General features: G+C 41.0%; 1 long non-coding RNA gene across 2 annotated transcripts in view; it reads right to left on the bottom strand.

Moving 5' to 3' along the window:
* LOC112640327 (uncharacterized) overlaps positions 1-24,372 on the bottom strand; it is a 389,014-nt gene that overhangs the window by 262,561 nt on the left and 102,081 nt on the right. For both annotated transcript variants that reach the window (XR_003123978.3, XR_007411029.1), the window contains exons 3-4: positions 20,903-20,954; positions 9,302-9,422 (exon numbers count right to left, since the gene is read on the bottom strand). This is a non-coding gene — a long non-coding RNA (uncharacterized LOC112640327). The remainder of the gene's footprint in view (positions 1-9,301; positions 9,423-20,902; positions 20,955-24,372) is intronic.

Genomic DNA, 24,372 nt, shown 5'->3' with positions numbered 1-24,372 from the left:
TCCAGAGTCTCCCAAAAGGGAGAGAGACCAATGCCCCCCTAAATGCTTCGGATGAGAAAGCCACCAGGGTCTCAGGAATTTCCCACTGAAATGAAAGTGGAAGAAGGAAGCTGATAGGTCAGTTATCACCAAGCACAGCAGCACAGATTATTTGAAATAGGACTTGATTGACACTCTGGAGGGAGAAGGGAAAGAAAGGCATATAAGGTGATGGCAAGCGAGGAGAGGGTGCCTCATTTCTGCTTTTAATTTTTCTGGGGGCAGCTTTCACACACTTCCCTCTCAAATCTGGGCTCATGAGACACTTAGAAGAAAAATAGCAGTTGCAGTCTCGAGAGCATTCCCTGTGTGCCAGGCTCTAGGCGGGGTACTCAGGAACATGATTTTATTTAATCTCTCATAGCACCCTGTGTGGCCTGGGGCACATTATGGCAGCTCAAGGGGATCCCATTTCTTTTCTTTTTTTTTTTTCTTAGTCAAAATATCCAACAAGAAGGGACAAACATGCATTTATTACATATGAGGCATGTTTTACATGTATTAACTAATTTAAGCTTTATAATATCCCTGTAAGTATTGTTATTATTTCTATCTTATGAATGAGACTACTAAGGTTCAGAGAGGTTAAGTAATTTCCCCAAGGTCACATGGCTAGAAACTGACAGCCCAGATTTGAACACCGATAACGCCCAAGCTCTGGGTCTCTATGTTGCCTCCTAACACTGAGCTCGTTCAGTAATGTGAACTCTTATTACTGTTTCTTTCTGCTAATAGGAAAGAGTTAATAATGGAGGAATATTTTTCATCAACGTTATCATTGTTAGAAGTTTTGACAAAGACATTTTCAAAGGTATTCCAAAGATATTTTATTTTGGAAAATAAAAATAATAAACTATCACTAGCTATCTACATCTGTATCACTTAAGAGATATTCAAAGCAAGCAATAGAAACCTACCCTAGGGGCACCTGGGTGGCTTAGTGGTTGAGCATCTGTCTTTGGCTTAGGTCATGATCCCGGGGTCCTGAGATCAAGTCCTGCATCGGGCTCACTGCAGGGAGCCTGCCTCTCCTTCTGCCTGTATCTCTGCCTCTCTCTCTCTCTCTGTGTCTCTCATGAATAAATAAATAAAATCTTAAAAAAAAAAATAAACCTACCCTAACACACTAAAGAAAGAACTAATCATTTGTTGAAAGAATATGTGGAAGGTCACAGAAATGAAGGAGAGAGATAAATACCTATATATTTAGATATATATCTATCTATATGGTATATAGACATAGATGGATATGTTAATCAAAATGGGATTACGATGGGATAACACCTTTCATGATATATATGTATATCAATGTGTTTGCTATATTCACCATGATGTGTGCTTTAAAGATCTTTAATTTTGTCAGAGAGATAGAAGCAGGAACTCATCAACAGTCTTAAAGTAAATGATTTTGCTTCAATCACCTCCCACCCATGTGCGTCTTGGCTCAAGACTCACACTGCCAAGAGAGAGCTTAGATTGCCAGTGTGGGTCACTGACTCAGCCCTGTAGCCAGCAGTGGAGTTCCAAGCCATGCAACACAAGCAAGGAGTAGTTCCCCAAAGAATGTGACATAGAGAAAACAGAAAAAAAGAGACAAATATAACCACTCTTGGTAACACCAGGACTCCATCTAAGAATGACAGGATCTCATGGGAGGGGAGGTCCTCATCTAAAATTTAAGATCTATCCTTGGAAGAGCTTCCAGATGGTCAGAAAGGGCTCAAGTCCCAGCCCCATTACACTCCATCAAGAGTCTGAAGTGTCTCAGAGCCTCCTTGAGATTCAAGGCCAGAGCTGGGTGAGAACCTTCTGCAGTGCCCAGAAGAAAATGTTAACTAGATTTATGGGGTATATTATTGATAAATCCAATAGCCACGTGTCATAATTCAGCATGCTGATGGACAAGCAAATGGCATTAAGGCTTTGTATTAACTAGATAGACTCTGAGCCTCATTTATGTGTTGAGTGCAAATTGCTCCCCAGGATACCCAGTATAACAGCCCTAGACTGCCTCTTCTGTCTTTGCTTCTTGACTCCTTCCTCTGTCTAAAAGGATCCACTAGGCAGTGTGACCTTTGCAATGTCATCACTGCTTGTTACATCTGTGTCTGGAGCTGTACACAGAGATATACCAAATAAACCACACCCATGACGACTGCCTTTGAAATGGGACACAGCCACTGCTGGACATGGTTAAAAACACTCTGAAAGGCGACAGCACTTCCCCCTCCCTTTTCATAAGAGCTGCTTTCAAGATACAACAAGCAAACAACATTTATTTGTTTTGTTTTGTTTTAATTTTGTTATTGGAGTTCAATTTGCCAACATATAGCATAACACCCAGTGCTCATCCCGCCAAGTGCCCCCCTCATTGCCCATCACCCAGTCACCCCAATCCCCCACCCACTTCCCCTTCCACTACCCCTTGTTCATTTCCCAGAGTTAGGTGTCTCTCATGAAACAACATTTATTTGTGTTTATTCTTCTACATGTATCGACGGCCATTAAGAAAAAGACTGACTGCTAGAGAATTATGGCTACAAAAATATGTAAGAGGTAGCTCTCACCCTCAAGTTTCTCACAGCCTAGTGGAGACTGAGCATGTTAGACTATATACTAAAACAGGAGCGAAAAAGACCTCGCTTCTTATCCCATGCAGACCACTTATCTATCTACTCAGACTGAAGCATATCACTTAGACTCCTTAACCCCCACTTTTCTCGTCTAAAAGATACCACTAATAGGAAGTCTATACTTGTACCAAAAGGCCATTCAGAAGCTCAAACAATCCAGAGAGCACAGAATTGTGTGATTCACTGCACTCGATAAATTCAGAATGATTCTCACATTCGTGTTCATTATGACACATTTCTTGAGCACCAATTATTTGCAGACTCATGCCAAAGACTCGAGATTTGAATCCACTGTAGTGCTTTAGACTTCAAATAAAATCTCTTCCTATTTTTGTTAGTTAGCTAGAGCTGTATAACAAGACGCCACAGACTGGCTGGCTTTCTCACCATTCTGGAGGCTGGAAGTCTAAGACCCAGGTGCTGGCAGGGTTGGTTTGCTGTGGGACCTCTCTCCTTGCCTTGTAGATGGTACCTTCTTGTCCTCATGCAGCCTTTTTCTCTGTGCACCTCTTGGTGTCTCTTCCTCATATTACAAGGGCACCTGTCTATGGGATTAGGGCCCCACTCTTATGATCTCATTCAATTTTACCTCTTCAAAGGACTTATCTCCAACTACAGTCACTTTGAGGTTAGGGTTTCAACCTATGAATTTTGAGGGGACACAATTCAATTCACAACACTATCCAAATTGACTAAATTGAGTATTATGACATAACAGGAAGCTGATGGAGAAGGAGGATTCCAGTTTTGCCCATGCTGCAAATGGTGACATCGGGAACTCGGAATTTCTCTGCATCCCATGCCCCTGCCCCATTCCACAGTGTAAGCTTCTTCCCCAGCCTGGCTCTCCTCTCTGGCATAACCAGGGCAGTAAGCCTCTTTAATTCCAGCATGATGAAGGAGAAAAACTGCATTTCTTTTCCCAGAAGCCCTCTGCAAGGCCCTCCTAGCATCTCGCTGGCCCAGACTGGCATGGGCCAGCCCAGCCCATCCCTGAACCAATCACTGGAAAGGGAAATGAACTTAGCATGACTGGCTTGATTAGACAAGATGGATGTGTGAAGTCAACTGTGCTTCCTTTCTTTAAGTTTATATTCTAAAGGTGAAAAGGCTAAGGTGTCATCTAAAGATCTTTATATTCTAAAGATGTAAGGCTAAGGGGGTATGTATGCCCATCTGGTCAGAAAAGACAAGGTTTGGAAGTGGATTTCAGATGAAGAGATTCTTTAATGGGGAGATGGGGCAGCTATGTGACCAACTTTTCACCTCTTCACTGGGGAGAAAAAGGAACTCCTTTCTGGGTATTTATGTGCCAGTCACTGTGTGTGTTACTAGTTTGTAACCTCATTGTGTGCTCATACCATATCTAGAATACTGGTAGGATGAGCTTGATTCCCCTAAAGAAGAAACAGAAGCCCAGAAATTTAAGAAGTATGTTCAAGGTCACACAGCTAATGGCAGAATCAGAACCAGCACCCAGGTGTGTCTGGATCCACATCCATATTATTTGCAGAGCATCATGATTCTTAAAGACTCTCCCTCCATGGTTTCTCCCTTTTATTATAATAAAATATAATAATAACAATAACTAGTACCATTTACTAAGCACTCACATGTGCCAGGGATCACACAGAATATTTAAGACATTACAGCAACAACAAAAAATAATGTATGTAGGAATCAAACACACCTTCCTACAAAAATGAATGCACTAGAGCTTCATGGAGAAAAGCTCTTACAAAGGCCATTTTAAAAGACGTGAATAGATAAAGACAAACACCAGATTTACAAATAGGATAACTTAACATTATAAGGATATTAATTTTCCCTCAACATTAATCCCTGGACTTTAAGCAGTTCTAATCAAAGTTCCAGCAAAACTTTTTGAGAAATTTCAAAAACTGATTCTCAAATGTATATGGAAATTTAAAAGGCATGAATATATAAGGTAATTTTGAAGAAAAAATGGGAATAGAAGAAGGACTCACTTTACTGAATATTAAAACATATTACTAAATAACAATAATCCTTTTTTAAAGATTTTTTCATTTATTCATGAGAGATACGCACAGAAAGAGGCAAAGACATAGGCAGAGGGAGAAGCAAGCAGGCTTCCTTCAAAGAGCCCGATATGGAACTTGATCCCTGACCCTGGGATCATGCCCTGAGTTGAAGACAGATGCTCAACTGCTGAGCCACCCAGGTGTCCCAACAGTAATTCTTTTTTAAGTGCAGTGTAGTCTTAGGAACAGATAAATAAATCAATGAAGTAACAGGGATTCCAAAAATATTCCTACATGTATGGGAGGCTTGGTGTTATACCCCAATTGAGAAAGATCAAATTATTTGATAGATTTTATTGGAAAAATTGGTTCCCTGTATGGAAATTGTGCAGATTTGAAAGCAAGATCTTTATAAAACCAGCATGAGGGGGAGACATGAAGTGTTCAACTGCATGAAAACTATGATTTCTGCTCAGAAAAGGACATAATCTACACACTGAACACTCTTGTAGATCACGAGAAGATGTGTGCAATGCCTAAAACTGGGCTCGTGTTGAAATCTAGAGAAACCCCTACAACACAGCAAGAAAAAAATCAGGAAACCCAATAGAAAAATGGGTAAAATCTATGAAAAGAAAATTAATAGAAGAGGAAACACTAATGGCTAACAAGTATATGAAGAGATACTCAAATTCATTAGTAATTAGAGACAAGCAAATTAAACCAACAATGATATACCACTTTACACCCATCGTATTGGCAAAAATTACAAAGTCAGAGAACATCAAGTGCTAAGGAGAAGTGTAAGTAGAAGTCCCAAGTAGAAACCTCCCAATACTTGGGGCAATTAACTGCTCATCGACCTGCAGTCTCTACCCCTGGATATGTGCCCCAGAAAAACTCCCCCACAAAACCATAAGGTGAGGCTGTTCACCATAGTTTTCTTTATAACAGCAAAGTCTTTGATGTCCCTGTGTGTTCATCACTAGGGGAATGGATAAGAAAATTGCAGTCTATGCATATACTGTCTCCCAGGCCAGTCAGAACGTAATGAATTAGATTTACATACAACAATATGAGATGTCAAAAATCTAGTGTTGAGTGGGAAAAAGTCACTTATGACATCAGAGCCAACCTCTGTATTTTATTAATTATGTACTAAATTAAGGTATGAAGGGAGAACTGGGGAAATCTCTATTCCTATACTAGAAGGAACACCTATAGTGTGGGAGGAGTTAAAGGAGAACCAGAGATGGAGAAGAACACATAATAGAAGGAAATAAAATCACGGAGAACTGTTCGGGCCAGTGAATCTGAATGAATCTATTCTGAGTCCCTAGAGGACCAACCTTGCTCACCAAAATGGTGGAGACATTGCTCTATGGTCATTGTCACATTCAATCCTCACCAAAAAAAATGCTAAGAGGCAAGTATCATTGTTTGTTGTATTTTTGTTTTGAAAACAGAGAAGGGTAGGCAACTTTCCCAAGGCCATGGAGTAAGTGGAAGGTTAGGGATCTGAAATAGGCTGTGTGTCTGCAGATCCTCACACTTGGCATCACACTCTACCACCTTTGTTTACTTTTTTTTAAAGATTTTATTTATTTATTTATGGGAGAGAGAGAGGGAGAGAAGCAGGCTCCACGCAGGGTGCCCGATATGGGACTCGATCCCGGGACTCCAGGATCATGCCCCAGGCCAAAGGCAGGCACTAAACCACTGAGCCACCCAGGGATCCCTACCACCTGTGTTTAAAGCAGAAATCTACTGAAGTTCAATGTGGCAGAGCATAACAAAGTATGAGTGCACTAAATTACTTCACCTGCATGTGAGTTTTCTAAGTTTCTAAGATGTCCACGGATACGGGCTTATTTTTAGTGGACTAGCAACACCTGACCAAGCAAAACAACAATTTCAGTTCAATAATTTCACGGCTTCTAATGCAAAACAAACCCAAAACAAAAACTGTTTCTTGCGGCCCATCTTTCTGCATGATGCAGCAACTTGTACCATAGACCATCTTTTCCCCAATAAGTTGCATAAGATTTTCAGCACCAAGTGTATAGTTATAGGAGTCAAAATCTATATAAACTCAATTACAACATTTTGCTTCACCTTAACGAAAACTCCATACATCAAATTTGCTTTCTGAAAGTATATTATAGAAGAAAAAATGCAGTGTTGGGACTTCCTAAGAACCAAATATTGGTAGCCTTACGTAATGCCTGGCACATTGTCTATGCTTGTTAAGTGTTAAGTGAATGGGTAAAAGATAGCTAGGTAGTTGGAGGATGGATGGATAAGTGGGTGGATGGATGGATGGATGGATGGATGGGTGGGTGGGCGGATACATGGATTGGATGGATTGGATGGATGGGTGGGTGGGTAGGTGGGTGGGTGGATGAATGGATGGATGGATGAGTGGGTAGATGGATGGTGGTAGGTTAGTGAGTGGGTAAATTATGTGCATTCTTGGCTCAATACCTGGGATTTTTCACTAATGACATAACCTAGATGCTTCCATGAACACATCAGGGTGACTAGAGTATTTCACCCTCTCCCCCAAAATGCCCTTGAAAATTTCACTTCTATTTTAAGCTGCTATTTTCTCTTAACTTTCATGGAACTCATTAATCTGCCAATGAGCACTCCAAAAGCACATGCAGCCTGCAGGATGACAGCAGTGTGACTTAGTTCAAAAGCTATCCTAGGGTCCCTGAAAGACTTTGGAAATTGCTCCTTGTTCTTTCTTCCTTGCATTTTTGCCTAGTCTTGGTGTTGGGAGGAAAGAGAAGAAAACTCATCATTAGCTTAACAGAATGTCAGCGCTTTCAAACAGAGAGAGCTGCATCAGACCCTGGGCTCAGCTCTCATGTTCTCAGATGCCCCTGAGAAATGTGTTTCCTTGAAGTGCCCTTTAGAGCTGTCGGTTCCGTCTACCAGAGTCCCAGCTTCTGCAGCTAAAGGCCTACCTCACTGCCATTCTGCACACACCAAGCTGGTTTGCCTTCCATAACAGTGCTCCTTCCACTGGGCAAAGTCACCAGCATCCCATAACCCATGCACCCAGGGAGGGTATAGACCAGGACTCAAGAGACCAGAGACTAAGAGGTGAAGAATTATAATTCGGATTCCTAAAACAATCATTTCAGTTTCCATAAAAGATTTCCCCACTGGAGTCATTTTCACTGGAGCTTTGTCCAGCACCATTCAGCAGTGCTTTCCCTACTCACAAGTTACAAGGAGCTCAAGTACAGATTCAGTAACACGGAGGCTTTCTTTCATAAGATGTCTGCACTGCTTTCTGCACACTAATCCAGCCTAATAGAGCCTTCATTTATCTATCTGGGTTGGAATGCATGAACATCCCAAAGACCCCTCTCTTGAGCTTATACGATATTGTTCTCGTTTCCCAATTGAAGGAGAAATTTCAGGATTATAGGATTATATTTTATGAATGCTAGTTCCTGGCCTTGGGTAAGTTCCTTAACTATCCTAAGCCTAAATTTGCTCATGTGTAAAACAGAAAGAAAAATACCTTCCAAGGCTGTCGTAAAGATTGCTTCACTCAGAATGCAGTTTTTGAGAACCTACTCCTCTATGCAAGGCTCTAGAGTGAGGGACAGTTGGGGACTAAAGATAACACATGAGTGCCATGAGGTCGGAACTTGATAGGTGAGCAAGAGGCACAGGCCAGTAAGTGCTGGTATAGAAAATAAGAAAACTGGACTCTGAGTCATTCCAGCTTCAGTGAAACTCTTGCTTCCACCACTTCCTCATTACATGAGGCTGGGAAGTAACCTTTCTCAGCCTCAGCTTATCCATGGAGATAATAATACCTCTCTACTGCTTCTGTAAGGGTTAAATGAGATATTACTTGATAAGACACTCAGCAGTGTTGAGACCATAAAAAGTATTAAATAGACAATGATGTTAAGTGTTACAGGAAACACAAGATGATATAAGCACACCTAAATGTGCCAAGCACAGTGCCTGCCATGCGGAGGGTACACTATAAAAGTTAGTCCATACGTCCATGTACATCAACTCTGATCCCATAAATTAGATCATGGCTTAATTTGAGCAAGGCAAGGAAAGAGCTAGAAATGGACCAAAGATCTTAGAGATGCCAAGCTGGAAGAAGATACCAGTGGCTGGCTGGTTGGCTGGAAATCTTCTGAATTCCCTAGGCATAGGTAAGTACAACTACATTCACAAGGAACTACTGAGCTATTGGGGGAGGGTAGGGGGTAGAGGGAACACAGCCCAGGTAAATCCCATATCCACAGGGTATGAATATGGGACAACTATGAGTAATTCAAACAATAGGAATTCTTGGGAAGACAGGAAGTATGCTTGGCCAAGACCATATGATGAGCTATGGCCCAGAACAGGTGCTCCAGTCTGAAGACAGTCCATTACACAATGGTGACCACTGAGAACACGAGAGAAAAGAGAGCTGATTATTGATTAGAGACATCAATAATGCTGGTGTTGGACAAGCTCTTCTACATATGAGGCTTTACTGAAAGTTATAAAACACAAATGTTTAGGACTCTTTGGAGGCAAGTGGCAGAAATCCAACACAAATGGACTTAAGCAAAAAACCAAAATTGGTTAGCTTACCTAATTGATGGGTAAGATGTCAGGCATGCTTAGATTCAAGTATTCAAGTGGTCTCATCAGGAATCCGTCTTCCTCCATTTCTCAGCTGTTTTTCTCTGTTTTGTCTTCCTTCAAGAGTAATCTTTCCATGGAGAGGGAAGATAACCATGAGTAGGTTTATAGCGTATTCTTTCAAGAATGAAAATCAAGAAAGTTTTTGCTTCCACTAATTGTAGTAAAAGTCCCAGGATTCTATCACTGGCTCTGATTGGTCCACCTTGAGCAAGGATGTTTTGATTGGCCAGGTCTGTGTCATAGGGCCACCCCTAGAACTAGGAATAGGGCCAGCCCATGTGAGCCACCTGCCCTCAAGGAAAATAGAGATGTTACTACTGGAAGAGGGGTCATGAATCTGCACAGGTAAAAACACCACATGTCAACCACACTTTCCTGCTGCTCTTTTTTCTAGGCATCCATAGAATATCTGAGATCATATTCAGAAGTTAACTAATCTCAAAAGATATCAGCAGGGGTAAGTAGAGAAACAGACTTGGAAATGTCATCATGGCAGTTAATTGTGGGAAATGTAGCACCCTGATTGATCGCACAGCATTTAACCTCAAGAATACCAAGCCTTCAAGTGGTTTTCTTTTGACAAATGTGAGGCAAAGGTTTACCAAAACTAGCAGATATGACTGTGACTTACAAAATGAAGAAAAGCAAACAAGAAACACAATTTGATATGATTTAATAAAAGATTTGTTTCCACCACTTCTCCTGAGGACCTTGGTACATTTTCTTTTTAGAGACAGTTATTATCTCTACCTTTATTGAACAAAGGCATTGGAACACAGCTGCCAAGGATCTGTGAAGAAAATCACTCTTTTATTAATAAGACTGTTATTAGCAGGGGAAAAAATCCATGTTTGGGGGTTTGCACTGAAGTTACAGGCCATTTCAAAGAAATATGGCCAACTACCACCAACATTATTTCAGGCAATTTCATGATCAAATGTCCTATTAGGTTGTTTAAAATTTTTATAGAGATTGTAAATCAGAACTATTTTCTATTTGCCCTAAATATTTAGGTGCTACAGGGAAAGCAGATCAAATTAAAGGGTATTGTGCACATTTTTTACTGGGATCTCCCAGGGATATAAATCATTCCACTTGGAGCATGGAGTTCTTCAGTAAACATGTTTGTGAAAACAACATCCGATGCTCCTCCAGTGTTCTCATTAAAAGAATGAACTGGGTAACAATAGCAGTTCCAGGTTCTTCCCATCTTCAAAATTTGCCAAGATTCAAAGGATACTACTCAGAGTTTCCCTAGAATTCCTTATAGGGATACATTTTGAGCCACTTCATTCCATTGTTTCAGCCCCAAACAATATCATGGGACAAGAATCAGAAGAAGACATGAGGGACAGACAAAGATCTGTAGACATGCTGGAAGGAATCATTCTTTCTTTTTAGAAACAGAGAGTCAATATCTATCAAACATGAAGATGCATATCCCTTGATCTAGCAATTTCTGTTTAGAGATTTAACCTACCGATAACACTCATACATGTGCATAAAGATAGATATTCCAGGATACTTAATGCAGTCTTGCTTATAGTGGCAAAAGATTGGACACAATCCAAATGTCTTTCAATAAGGCTCTGATTAAATAAATTACAGCAAAGCCTCACAGTGGAAAACAATGCAGCCATTAAACACAATAAAATGAGCCTAGCTGAACTGAAATAGCACTACCTCTAAGATACGTGGTGAAATAGAAAAAAGAGGGAAGGGAGATGCAGAGGAAAGTGTAGTAGGATGCCATTTTGTGTTTTTTAATGTCAGAAAATATTTGGTTCTGTGTGTTAACTCTACTGGAATTGAAATTAAAACTTAAAAAAAAAAATGGCTGTGCACACAGAATACCTCCAGAAAGAAACCTGGGATTTCCCTCTTTGGAAAGGCCAGCATTATGTTCACTGTTATATCTTTTAGTATTGCTTTTTGAAGTTTTTAACATGTATGCATATGTAAACTTAAGTAAAATATTATTTTTGAGAGAGAGAGCATGTGCAAGCTAAGGGGTCAGGGGTAGAGGAACGGGGAGAAAGAGAATCTCAAGCAGATTCCATGCTGGGCATGGAGCCCAAAGTGGGGTTTGATCTTATGACCCTGCGATCATGACCTGAGCCAAAATCAAGAGTCAGATGCTTAGCTGAATGAGCCACCCAGACACCCCTCTAAGTAAATTTTTAAATAAAAAGAAATATGGTGGGACGCCTGGGTGGCTCCATGGTTGAGCATCTGCCTTTGCCTCAAGTCATGATGCTGGGGTCCTGGGATCAAGTCCCACTTTGGGCACCCTGCAAAGAGCCTGCTTCTCCCTCTGCCTATGACTCTGCCTCTCTCTCTCTCTCTCTCTCTCTCTCATGAATAAATAAATAAAATCTTTTTTTAAAAAAGAAAGGATTATGTGCCTTGCCATAAATCTAACAAGAAATAGAAGAGATTTCTTGAAAAAATAGGAAAATAATTCGGACATACATGGGAGTTCTGAAAAAATGGAGTAGTACCTCACTTCCTGGGATGGTATGAAAGATTGAGTGAATGTTCTCAACTCTTCGTTCCCTCCACTATGGAATTAAACATCCTTGTACCTTCGAGATTTTCTCACTGTGGATGGAGTGTTCTTTATGACCCATGGATGTCAGTCTTGGCCATGTGACTAGCAGTGTGAGTGGATGTAATAGAATTAGAGGCTTTACACAGGCCTCTGTGGTTCTGCTTGATCTTTTGTACTTTTGCCATCCACCCTGAGATCAAACCCTGGGTAGCCAGTGGTCCCCAGGATAAGGAGACATAGACAGCAGACCTCAGACAACCTGTAGTCTGGAGTGAAGCAAACGAATCCAACAGAGTCCAGCAGAATCATAGGCTACATGCAGACTCATGTGACAAAAATCATTTTTGCTATAAGCAAGGATTTGGGGCAGGTATGGTACACAGCTTTATTCCAGCCATAGCTGACTGATACAGATGGGATGACTTCCTTTCACTCTCTCCCATCTCCTCTAAGAAGTTGTTCCCAATTAACCTGCCCCTACACTGGACTGTGATCTTTCCAATGACAGGAACTGTGTGTTATTACTTCCTATATCCCTAGACTTCTGCACAGTGCCTGGCACAGAATTTTTAAAATAAAATAAATAAAATAAAAAACCTTTCTCTAGCCACCTTATCTAAAGTATTTGCCTCTATCTAATAGTCTCCATCATATCACACAGACCATTAATTACAATCTGTAATTATCCTATTATTTTGTTATCTTGTCTCCCTCACTGGAACAAACATGAGCTCCCCAAAGGAAATGAGTTAATGAATGCAGAAAAAATATTTCTTTACTCTGATTTTTATAAGCCTTCAGACATCTGTTTTACCATATTCTCCAAATTTCTCAGCCTGCCCTTCAAGGCCTTGCAAAAGCTGGCCTCAAACTGTTCCCAGTTCCATCACCCTTTCCTCCCCTTAGGTAATCCTATGCAACTTTTCACTGTTTCCCACCCACCACCCAGACTTTATCTTTTTCTGCAACTTTATCTTTTTCTGCAACATTATCTATGATATATCCTCAATAAGTTCCCTTTAACATGAGTACTCTTCTCTCTACCATCCTGCTTATCTAAATTCTGACCATTGTAGATTAGGTTCAGCTCTGATTCACTTAAGACTCAAAACACCAAGGCCTAAACAATATAAAAGTTTTTATCTTTTTTTATTAATAAATTTAGAAGTAGAATAAGATTGGAAAGGTAATCAATGGTTTCAGAGGAACAAGATCCTAGTTAAAGGCTCTGCCATGGATTCCTTCCTAAACTCACTTCCTGACTCAGAATGGTTGCTAGAGCTCCAGCGATTATATTCTCATCCCAGTCATTAGGAAGGAAGAAAGATGGAAGAAGAGCATGCCTGCTCTCTGTAAAGAAATCCACACCCCCTCCCTTCAGAATCATACGCACCATTTCCACTTACCTGTCATCCAACAAAACTTAGTTACACAGATACACCTAGTTGCATGGGAAATTGTATTAGTTAGTTTTGAAATATTACAAACCACTGCCTCATAACACAGCAACTTGAAATATTAAGCATTTATCCAGTGCATGATTCCATGGTTTGGTAATTTAAGCTGGGTTCAGCTAGGCAGTTTTTGTGGCCTCGGGTGAGTCTACTCATGCACCTGTGGTTAACCGTCTGGTTGTCTAAGTGTTGGCTGGTCTGGATGACCTCAGCTAAGAAAGTTTGTCTCTGCTCCAAAAGGGCTCCTATCCTCCAGAAGGCTAACTCTGGCTCAGTCACATGTGATGGTTGGTCAAGATCCCAGAAGGTTAAGTGGAGGTAGGATTGAAAGGCGTCTGCAGGCTTAGGCTCAGAATTGACACAATGTCACTTCCATTGCATTGTATTAGCCAAAGCAAATCATAAGTGTGGCTGGGATTCAAGGATGGGGAAATAGACTCCACAATTAAATAGCAGGACTACAAAGTCACATTGCAAAAGGACGTGCATACAGGAAAGGGAATAATTGTAGGGATTATCGCAAGCGATATTCAAAAGAACTGCCGTCTTGGGCACTGAGGGGGGCACTTGAGGGGATGAGCACTGGGTGTTATTCTGTATGTTGGCAAATTGAACACCAATAAAAAATAAATTTTTTTTAAAAGTACTGCCGTCTTTACTCGGGGGTGGGAGGGATGACCCAGCTAAAAATTAGGGATTCTACTGTTATAGAAGTTATGGAAGTAGAGGGGAATGAGGGACAGCCTACATTGTCTATGACACCCACTTTCAAAGCTCAGTTCCAAATGCACTTCCTCCTCCTGGGGAAGCCTTCCTTGAACCACTGAGCTAGAATTCTGGCCACCAAAGACCTTTGCCTGTATGCTGTATGACCCTTTCATAACTACCCATGGAGAGATGTTGGCCAATCAGTATCTATGGGGAGTGTGCACAGGTGAGCCCTTAGCCATCCTCTGAAGCCACCATGAGCTTGGACACCATCTTTACTGAGATACTAACATTTCTGTTGGAATAAGAACTTTTATTATTTGAAAGTAATAAATCTTTTGTTCAATGGCAGGAGCATAAAACTGTTACTCTTGTTTTCAGCACACCCTGAGGTGTGAGGAACAAGGAATCCACGTGATCCAAGGATAACAGGTCAAATACTAAAATCTAGAAGGAATCCCTTAGCACCCAGAGCATAAATAGATATATACACTCCTCATCGGGGAGGCTGTTGGAACTAGTACATGGATATGTTGGCATTTTCCTTCTCTCTTTGTAATTTTTTCCCCTCCCTTTATGACTGGAATATAAATCAGTAGCCTAGAGTCCTTCTGGTTAACAAGGTTCTCATTTGGGAGGTTGCAGCCTAGGAGACTATTAAAAAGAGAAAGAAAAGCTTCTTCTATAAACATTTCCTGCCAGCTGCCGAGGGCTGGAGAGGAGGGAGGAGGAAGGGCACCAGAGTGACAGCACAGAACAGGACCATTAAGAGAAGAAAATCTGAAAAGCAGAGTAAAAATTCTTGGTCCAAGTCTCTGGCAGGTGATCCATGAATAGAAGTCTAACGCACAGAAAAGAAAACCCCTGGGTGGGCCAGACAAGAGGGAGAGAGCCTCTCGTGGATCCAAATGGGCCACGGCTGTCCAATGCATGGCAGAAATGCCTGCAGGTGCCTACAAAATGTTGCAGAGCAAAGACCTGGGCTTTAGAAGTTGCAGAGAGGATGGCCTTATGCCTCATCATCCTCCACCAACTCCTACAAGAATGATAATAGGGGCTTGCACTTGTTGGGTTATCACTGCGTGCCAGCTCCACAAGAAGTGTCTGCCATGCATTAATGATCACTAACCTTGGCCATAATGCCATCAGGCTGGAGCTGCTATCATCGATAGGCCTAGAGGTGCTCAAAATTAGCCCAAGTGCATTTGGTTCATAAGTGGAAAAGCTGCCATTCGATACCAAGTTTTCTAACTGCAGAGGCCATACTCTTGGACCTCTGCACCATCCTGACCTTTTACACCATGAAGGAGTGAAAGTGGAAGTGCACTACATACTGCCATCGAGTTATCCATCTCCAAGATGACCCAGGAGAAGAGACGACTGGTGAAGACAGTCTTTTTCATTGAAGAGCTCTTGCACTTTGGGAAAGGACATCTGCAAATCTACAAATAAGGATTAAGCAACAACGATTGCTTATAATAATAAATGGAGTAATTACGTTGTGCCAGCCATGATGCTAGCATATGGTTTATCTTTCTTAGTCCTTGGCCAGAAAAATCGTTGCTCCCATTTTAGAGATGAGAAAACAGAGGTGTAGAGAAGTTAAGTCACATGGCCATGATCTCTCACAGCCAGGGAGCAGCTGAGTTAAAATTCAAAGGCAACTCTTAAGCCAAAGAGTGAGCTTGTTTCCAGCCCCCCACCAGTAGCCTCCCCAAGTAAGTGGGGGAGCCGGTTATTACTGTTTCATTTATCCTTCAAATATAGGTTAATTAATATTCACCGAGTTTGGAAAATGTCTTAATTCCTGATATGGGGAAAGGGAGCTAGGGAAAAAAAAACCTTCATGTTTCCATCTGACTGAAAAAGAGCAATCACTGAGATGAGGAAGGAGTAAGGAAGGCAGACAGTTCTCTGGAGGGAGAACATGAGAAGTTCATAAGGTCTCGACCTAGGTAGTCTGCCCTGACATCCTTGGTCAGGACGTCGGCCTGGGGATGGCTGACCTGACAGTAGTCGAGGTGGAAGGTGGGATAGGGTTGGCAGAGAAGAATCCAGAGAAGAGGCAAGAGTGGAGTGAGAAGTGTGGAGCCAGGATCACTTGTGGATGGCTGTGGGATGGAGGTCCCCGCAGCAGTAGGAAGTGTCATGGTCACAACCCAAGATGCTAGAGTCACCGCTTGGATTCAAAGCCCAGCTCCTTTCTGTACTAGCACTACTCATCCTACAGTTCTTGCCTCCCTAAAGTCCATTTGCTCTCCTGGTAGGTACAAGAGGGACAATTCTTGTTTCCTCTCATTGGGCTGTTGTGAAGTTTATTTTATTTTTAATTTTTTATTTATTTATGATAGTCACAGAGAGAGAGAGAGGCAGAGACACAGGCAGAGGGAGAAGCAGGCTCCATGCACCGGGAGCCCGACGTGGGATTCGATCCGGGGTCTCCAGGATCGCTCCCTGGGCCAAAGGCAGGCGCCAAACCGCTGCACCACCCAGGGATCCCCTGTTGTGAAGTTTAAACAAGAAAATGAAAGTAAGCACTTGAAGAGTGCTTACTGACTCCATGCTCAGTACCTGCTGATTATTACTGTAATACATCACCAGGGCTCTGCTAAACTTGGGATGGAAACCAGGAAGGGTGAAGTTTATGGCCCTGATAGGAATAATGGCAACAATGATAATGTAATCTTGTTAGTATTATCTGTCTCTGCTGCTTAACAAATGACACCTTGGGATGCCTAAGTGGCTCAGTGGTTGAGCATCTGCCTTCATCTCAGGGTGTGATCCCAGAGTCCCAGGATCCAGTCCCATACTGGGCTCCCTTCCTGGAGCCTGCTTTTCTCCCTGCCTATGTCTTTGCCTCTCTCTCTCTCTCTGGCTCTCATGAATAGATAAATAAAATCTTTTTTAAAAAATACAAATGACCCCTAATATGGCTCAGATTTAGCTTATCTGGATGCCTCTAGCTCAGGATTTCTCATGAGACTGCGATTAAGCTGTCAGATACACAGTCTCACTTGAGGGTTCGACTGGGGCCAGCTCCTTCCCAAGCTCATTTACATGGTTATCAGCAGGCCTTGACCCCTTGCCACATGGACCTCTCCACAGGACTGCTTTATGATATGGTAGCTGGTTTCCTACATGACAAGCAATCCTAAAAAGAACACTCAAGACAAAAATAATACTTTTATAACCTAATTTCAGAAGTGATTGTCCATTACTTCTGCCATATTCAATCCATTAGAAGGGAGGATATTATCACAAAGGTGTGAATGCCAGGAGGTGAGGATGACTGGGGGCCTCTGGTGGGGATTCCCACCACATGATATGTTCATTAAGGCCACAGAAACCTTCTGTCATCCTATCACCTCATCTCCCAATATGGAACCTGCTTTCTTACTGAAAATCATTGTGTAAATTGAGTTCTCCATCATTCCCAAGAATGTTCAATTAAGGTAGAAAAGTGATTTTCAACTTTTTGGTGACATAAACATTCCTCCCCCCCCAAAAAAAAAAAAACTTCTTTAATATGTGGATGGATAAACATATTACTTTATATTATATTATATAGTATATAACGTATATTTATATAAAATGGAATACTCTACTCAGCCCAAATTTTAAAACAGAAAAGAACTACTGATACATACAATGCACATGAATGACCAAAGCATTATTCTGAGAAGAACGCTAACACAGGAGTACATATTGTAGTGTACTATTGCATTTATAGGAAACTCTAGGGAAGAAAAATATGTTGTAATAGAAATAGATCAGTGTTTTCCTGGGACAAGAGGTGGGAATTAATGATTAACTAGGAGGAGGAGCAACAGAATTTTGAAGGTGAGAGAAATGTTCTACATCCTGATTATTGAATCTCATTGAGCCATACACTTCAAATGGATGTGTTTTTTAATTTAAATTCAGTTTGCCAACATATATCACCCAGTGCTCATCACATCACGTATCCTCCTTAAAAAAAATGGGTGTATTTTAATCATTGTAAATTCTATCTCTGGAGAACTGATCACAATAAGGATGTGTGTCTATACTATTATAATAAATAAGAGGGCTGGGAATAGATCAGTGATGATAACGTATGCCAAACCGCAGAATATATTTAATCCAGTTCTAGGCACTCAAATTCCAAATAAAGTATAGGGAAAGATTTGGAGTAGTCTATGTGCTGCTGTGTAAAACCCCTATACACACACACCCTTTTTATCTGTAGTAAAAATCTACCTTAGTCCTCAATTTCTGGAGTAATCTATGATCTGCAAAGGAAAGCCTAATTTTATAAAGAAATGCTTTTCTTTTCTTTTTCTCTTTCTTTCTTTCTTTGCTTCTTTCTTTCTCCCTTTATTTATCTTCCCCCTTCCTTCCTCCCTCCTCTTACATTGCATCAGACCCTAGCTAGTGTTCTGCAGTTTTTCTCCCAATTTGTATCTCTTAAACACCATTCTATATAGATCCACCTTATTCTTTTTGTCTTTTTGATGGCTACATTGTGTTCTATTGCATGGATGTCCTAATATACACTTAGGTAGTACTCTATTGGTAGAAATTTAGTTTCCAGTTTGTCTTTTTTTTTTTTAAGACCTTTTTTTTTTTTTTTTTTTTTTTTTTTTTGTCAAGATTATTTGGAACAAAAAGAAATGTCTCCCACTGGCAAAGAAATGCCATTTCCCATTAGGAAAGGCTGGCATCTCTCCCAATTCATGTAATATCCATGATATTACTTATCTTGGGTGCGGCCATATTGTAGCCATCATTAAAGCTTCTTTTCCTAGGATCCAGGAGATACAAGCAACCTATTGGCCCTCCTTAGATCAACTGCTAACACACACATAGTAGCCCGAGAAGTGAGAACCCAGCAAACATCTTGAACATCCTCTGAAAGTTGTGAAAAGATATGTTGCACTTGAGCTGTTATTAACACTTGATGATAACTCATTAAAACCGTACTAATTATCAACAAGCAGTAGGCTCCTTTCACACTCTAAATGTACTGGTTTCATGCAAAAGTGATGGCTAAATTAACCCCAGAGAGTCAGCCAATGGCCTCCTCCTATTGTCCTGCTCGTTCTTTAGGCTAATTAGTTCCTTGCTCATCAGCTGCTTAGGATAAATAAATGACCCAGAAATACATTTTCTTCTACTTGATTGTAAGCTTTTTGGCAAAATATGGGATGCCTGGGTGGCTCAGTTGGATACACATCTCTTGATTTCAGCTTTTGTCATGATCTCTGGGTCATGGGATCAAGCCCTATGGCAGACTCCATGCTAAAGATTCTCTCTCTCCTTCTCCCTCTCCATTCACATGCATTATCTCTCTCTCAAAAAAAAATACATAAAAATAAAAACAAAAAGCTTTTCTGTAGAATATGGTGGTAATAATGATGGCCATTGCATTTTCAACCATTTACTCTATGCTATGCGTTCTACATGGATGATCCCACTGAACTGTACTAACATAATATGAAAATGGGCACAAAAAATGTAAACTGTGTTTACATAGTTGCCCAATGTCATGCAGCTAGCATGGGCATGCAAGGAAGTGTCTGTCTGCTCCAAAGCCCCAGGTTTTGAGTGAGATAAGATTGACCTGACACCAGGAGGACAAAATGATAATAAAGACTTCACTACTGAGATGCCCTAAGATGATCTGTACATGTCCCTATGGCCAAGCACACTGATGAGCACATAGTTGGTGCTCAATAGAATTTTGTCACCTGGATGAAGAAAACTGGGACCCCATATGAATTGTTTGTGGGTTACAGAAAATGACCAATAGTCAAAGTACTGTGATTTGGTTGAAATAGCTGACTTGTTTTCTACTCCACAGGCCAACCCTTTCAGAGAAGATTGATAGAAGCTCATATGCACAGGGAGGACCTCAAGATATTACATGTTCCTTCCTCAACATCATGAAGGGATGTCACAACAAAATATCCTCCAATCAGAAAGAACAACAACAAAAAAAATGTAACTATCCAAAATGAAATAAATATAAAACATAATAATTCATGAAGTTTTGAAACTAAGTCATGGTTTGATTAATTCTGCAGCCATATAAACATCACAGACTTTTCAACAACTTAGAAAAAAAAAAGAGTTCTCTCAATAGTGGATAAATTAAATCAATCAAAGCATAATCATGAAATGGAATACTTTGAAGCTTTTAAAAAGTATAATCAACATATATTTAAGCCTGTTGGAAGATGTTATGTTATCTAAATTAATAAAGTCAGTAATAAAACATAAAACGTAGTATAATCCCAATTTTTTAAATAAAGTATCAAATAATAAGAAAAGAGCCTGGAAGGATACTGAATAGATCAAAATGTGAATAGGTTTTTATGCACAATATGCTCATGGGTGATTTTATAAATTTTACTACACATACCTGTGCTTTTAAATTTTTTATATAATAAGTATTTATTGTTGGATTAAGACCAGATTATATGGAAATAACCCAAGTGTCCATTGACTAATGAATGGATAAAGAAGATGTGATACACACACCCACACACACGCACACACACAATGGAACATTATTCAGCCATAAAAAACAATGAAATTTTGCCATTTGCAATGACATGGATACAGCTAGTGAGCATTCTAAGCAAAACAAGTCAGAGAAAGACAAATACCATATGATTTCACTCATAGGTGGAATTCAAGAATAAAACAAACAAGCAAAGCGGGGAGAGAGAGAGTGGGAAGCAAACCAAGAAACAGACTGTTAACTCTAAAGAATAAACTGATGGCTACCAGAGAGGAGGTTCGTGGGGGGATGGATGAAAATAGGCAATGGGGATTAAAGAGTATACTCACCGTGATGAGCACCGGATATCATATCCAAGTGTTGAATCACTATACTGTACACCTGAAATGAATATTATACTGTATGTTAACTAACTGGAATTTTTAAAAAATCTATAAAAATTTAAACCTGTTGTGGTGGCTGTGTTTATTTGAATAGAGGCCTAGAGAAAAGAATCCAGTCATAGCCCAAAGCAGGCCCAGGAAAGGGCATCTGCTCAAGCAGGCAGTAGCAATTGCCAAAGGATCTGAGGGAACTTCATTTAGGGATCAGAAATTGCTGAAAATGGTGGATGAGTTTTTAAAACTCCACTCTACTGTGATTCACAGTAATTATCTTCAATTTCTTTTATAACTCATTTTAAATATGTTTATGGAACCTATGTCACTTCCAGATACCTACAAATATCTAGACGCCTGATACACAGTAGAAAAAACAGCCAGTGTGGTCCATATTTTCCAGTTCAGGTGTCACATCAGCAAGCTTACAAAGAACTTTCCTTGGTGTACCAGCTCTTGGCTAGCTCTCTAATTGGACAATCTGAACCCCCCTAAAGACTCTAGTACTTGGTTATGAAAAAGAAACAGGTCTGAAAGTCAGGAGAGGTGGCCCAGCTTTGCTATCAGGACTATGTAACCTTGGGAAAGTCCTTGCCTGTGGTCTCAAGGGGCAGCGTATCAGACCCACACAATACGATTCTCTCCTTCAGGAATTTGCAACTTGGAAACCAAGACTGGGAGGTGAGACACATTAATGAAAGAACTCGAGAGGCAGACCATGAATTTCAACTGCTCCTGAGTTTCCCAGAGCTATGTGGGTATTCTCCTTCCTAAGCAAACTTCCTTCATTCCACGATACCCCCTACTTTCCTGACAATCACTGATTGATTTTCCTTATATTAATCAGCGTCCTTTTCTGTTGCTTAGAACCAGCCCAGACTTCACTACTGTGGCTCAGATGGAAGGAAGTTCTTTCCTGCCCAGCAAGAAGGGAATTGGTCAGTCAGGCAAAGGAGTCTGATCCATAGGGAGAGGCTGCCACAAAGAGCAGCTGTCATCCTTGTGCTAAGAGGCAAGGACCCAGCAGGGCAAGCTGTCACATTCAATAAGGATTCTCAGTCAGCCCAGCCATGCTTTCTGAGTATTCAGGCAGGAATCCCCCGGGGTGAGAAAACAGAAAGGAGTGACAATGGACATCATGAGTAGTCTACATCTCCTGGCCTCCCTTATGTATCTGACTGTGTTCTCACCTGAAGCCACACTTGACTGACTGTGTGCCAGCCATACCCAGGGCATCAACTCTGAATTTTTGCAGCTGCTATTGGAATCTCCCTAACATGGTAATTCTTAACTGGAAACAACTGTGCTCCCCATGGGATGCATAGCAGTACTGTCTGTGGACATTTTTTATTATCACAATTTGGGGATGGGTATCACTGGCAGCTGGTGGATGCCAGAAGTATTTGTTTCCTATTGCTTGCTGTAACAAATAACCACAAACTTAGTGGTTTAAAATAACATAAATTTATTATCTTACAGTTCCAGGGGTCAGAAGAGTAATATAACTCTGCAAGATTGCTTTCCTTCCAGAGGCTCCAGGAAATTGGTTTCCTTGAATTTTCTAGCTTCTTGAGGCTTCCAACATTCCTTGGCTCATTCCAACATTCCTTGGCTCCTCTTCCATCTTCAAAATCCACAGCCATAGCACCTTCTCTTCCATCTCTATTTCCATCATTGTATTACCTTCTCTCTTATCAGGACCTTTGTGATAATACCAGGCCAATCCAGGTCATCCAGGATAATCTCCCCATCTCCCAAGATGCTTCATTTAAGTCACATATGCAAGGGGTTCTGAGGGGGGGGTTGTTTTGCGGGGTTTTTTTTTTGCCATGTTAGGCAACATATCCACAGATGATGTTAAGACATGGACATCTTTGTGGGGCTAGCATTGTTCTATCTCCCACACCAGAGATGCTGCTAGACATCCTACATCCCCCACAGAAAAGAATCATCTGGTTTAAAGGTCCATAGTGCAGAAGTTATAAAACCTGCCTACTCTGATACCAGTGCCAGTGCTGGGCCTCCCACGTGTCCTCATGTATAACCACTTCTCAATGTAAATGATAGCTGCAGACCCACTATTCCTTGATCCCATCAATCTAAGATACTCCCTAAATTTTAAAACAGTAGCAAAGGTTGTTCAGCCCAGGTAAGTCGTGGAAATTGCTTCCCTAAAAAGTTTATTTTTTAAAAAGACTTATTTATTTATCGAGAGAGAAGAGAGAGAGAGCGAGCAAACGCTCGGACATGGTAGGACACATGGTAGGACACATGTGCACACATGGTAGGACAGGGGCAGAGGGAGAGAGGGAATCCCAAGCAGACTCCCCACTAACCAAGGAACCAGACACAAAGCTTGATCTTACTACCCTGAGATCATGACTTGGGCCGAAATCAAGAGTCTAATGCCCAACCAACTGCACCACCTGGGGCAACCGTAAAAAGCTTAAAAGCAACAGAAAAAAACAGTCTTTTCTTAGCCTTGACACTATTCCTATGACTTAAGAGATTTTTTGGCTTTAAATGTTTGGAAGTTACTCAGGGCAAAAAAAAAAAAAAAAAAAAAAATTGAGCTCTCCATACTGAGAATGGAGATGAGAATGAGAAGCAACAGCAGAAACCAGCTATTACCAACCCAATCCCAACTCCCCTGGTAATTTCTTTCTCCTCTTTGCTAGAAGCAGACATCTTTGGGAAGGGAAAAATGAACTAATGTTGGCTTGACATGCACAGAGGCCAACTGGGCTGTGTGCCTTACATCTTATAACCTTGCTGCATTGTCATCATCATTCCCATTTTATCATGAACAGACTGAGCCAAATTAAAATTTTGACTGGGGTTACAAAGCCATTAAATGATGGATTAAAACTCGGATCCATGTTGCTTCGAAGCCTGGAGAGGTTTTGGAACAAGATGTTTGATATTCTTGCCACATTCCACATCAAAATTGTCTTGTACAATCTTAGAAGAGTGAACAAGAACACCTGAAAGTAACACAACTTCTCTAATGAAATAAGGCAGGAGTCAGCAAAACTTGTCTGGCAAGGGTCAGTTGGTAAATATTTCAGGCTCTGTGGGCCATGCGGTCTCTGCGGCAACTGCTCAACTCTGCCCTTATGGGACAAAAGAGCCACAGATGATACATAAGTGAATGGGAGTAGTCTTGCTCCAATAAAACAGGTTTTACCAGACTTGGCCCTGGAGCCATAGTACGTGCCCCTGCCCCCAATAGCCTTACATTATTGGTGAGAGTACAAATCAGTATAATCTTTCTGGAAAGACAATATGACCCAGCAATTCTACGTCCACGACAAGAGGGCAAAGATAAAGCTCTTGGGGTGTCCTTTGCGACACTGTTTATAATAGTGAAACGGGAACGTAGCATCCTTGCCCATTGTAAGGAGTGGGCCAACCATGGCCAT

This window comes from Canis lupus, chromosome 6 (assembly GCF_003254725.2).
Source record: "Canis lupus dingo isolate Sandy chromosome 6, ASM325472v2, whole genome shotgun sequence".
In the NCBI taxonomy this organism is placed as follows: Eukaryota; Metazoa; Chordata; class Mammalia; order Carnivora; family Canidae; genus Canis; species Canis lupus.
This window is presented reverse-complemented; position numbering and strand designations above follow the sequence as displayed.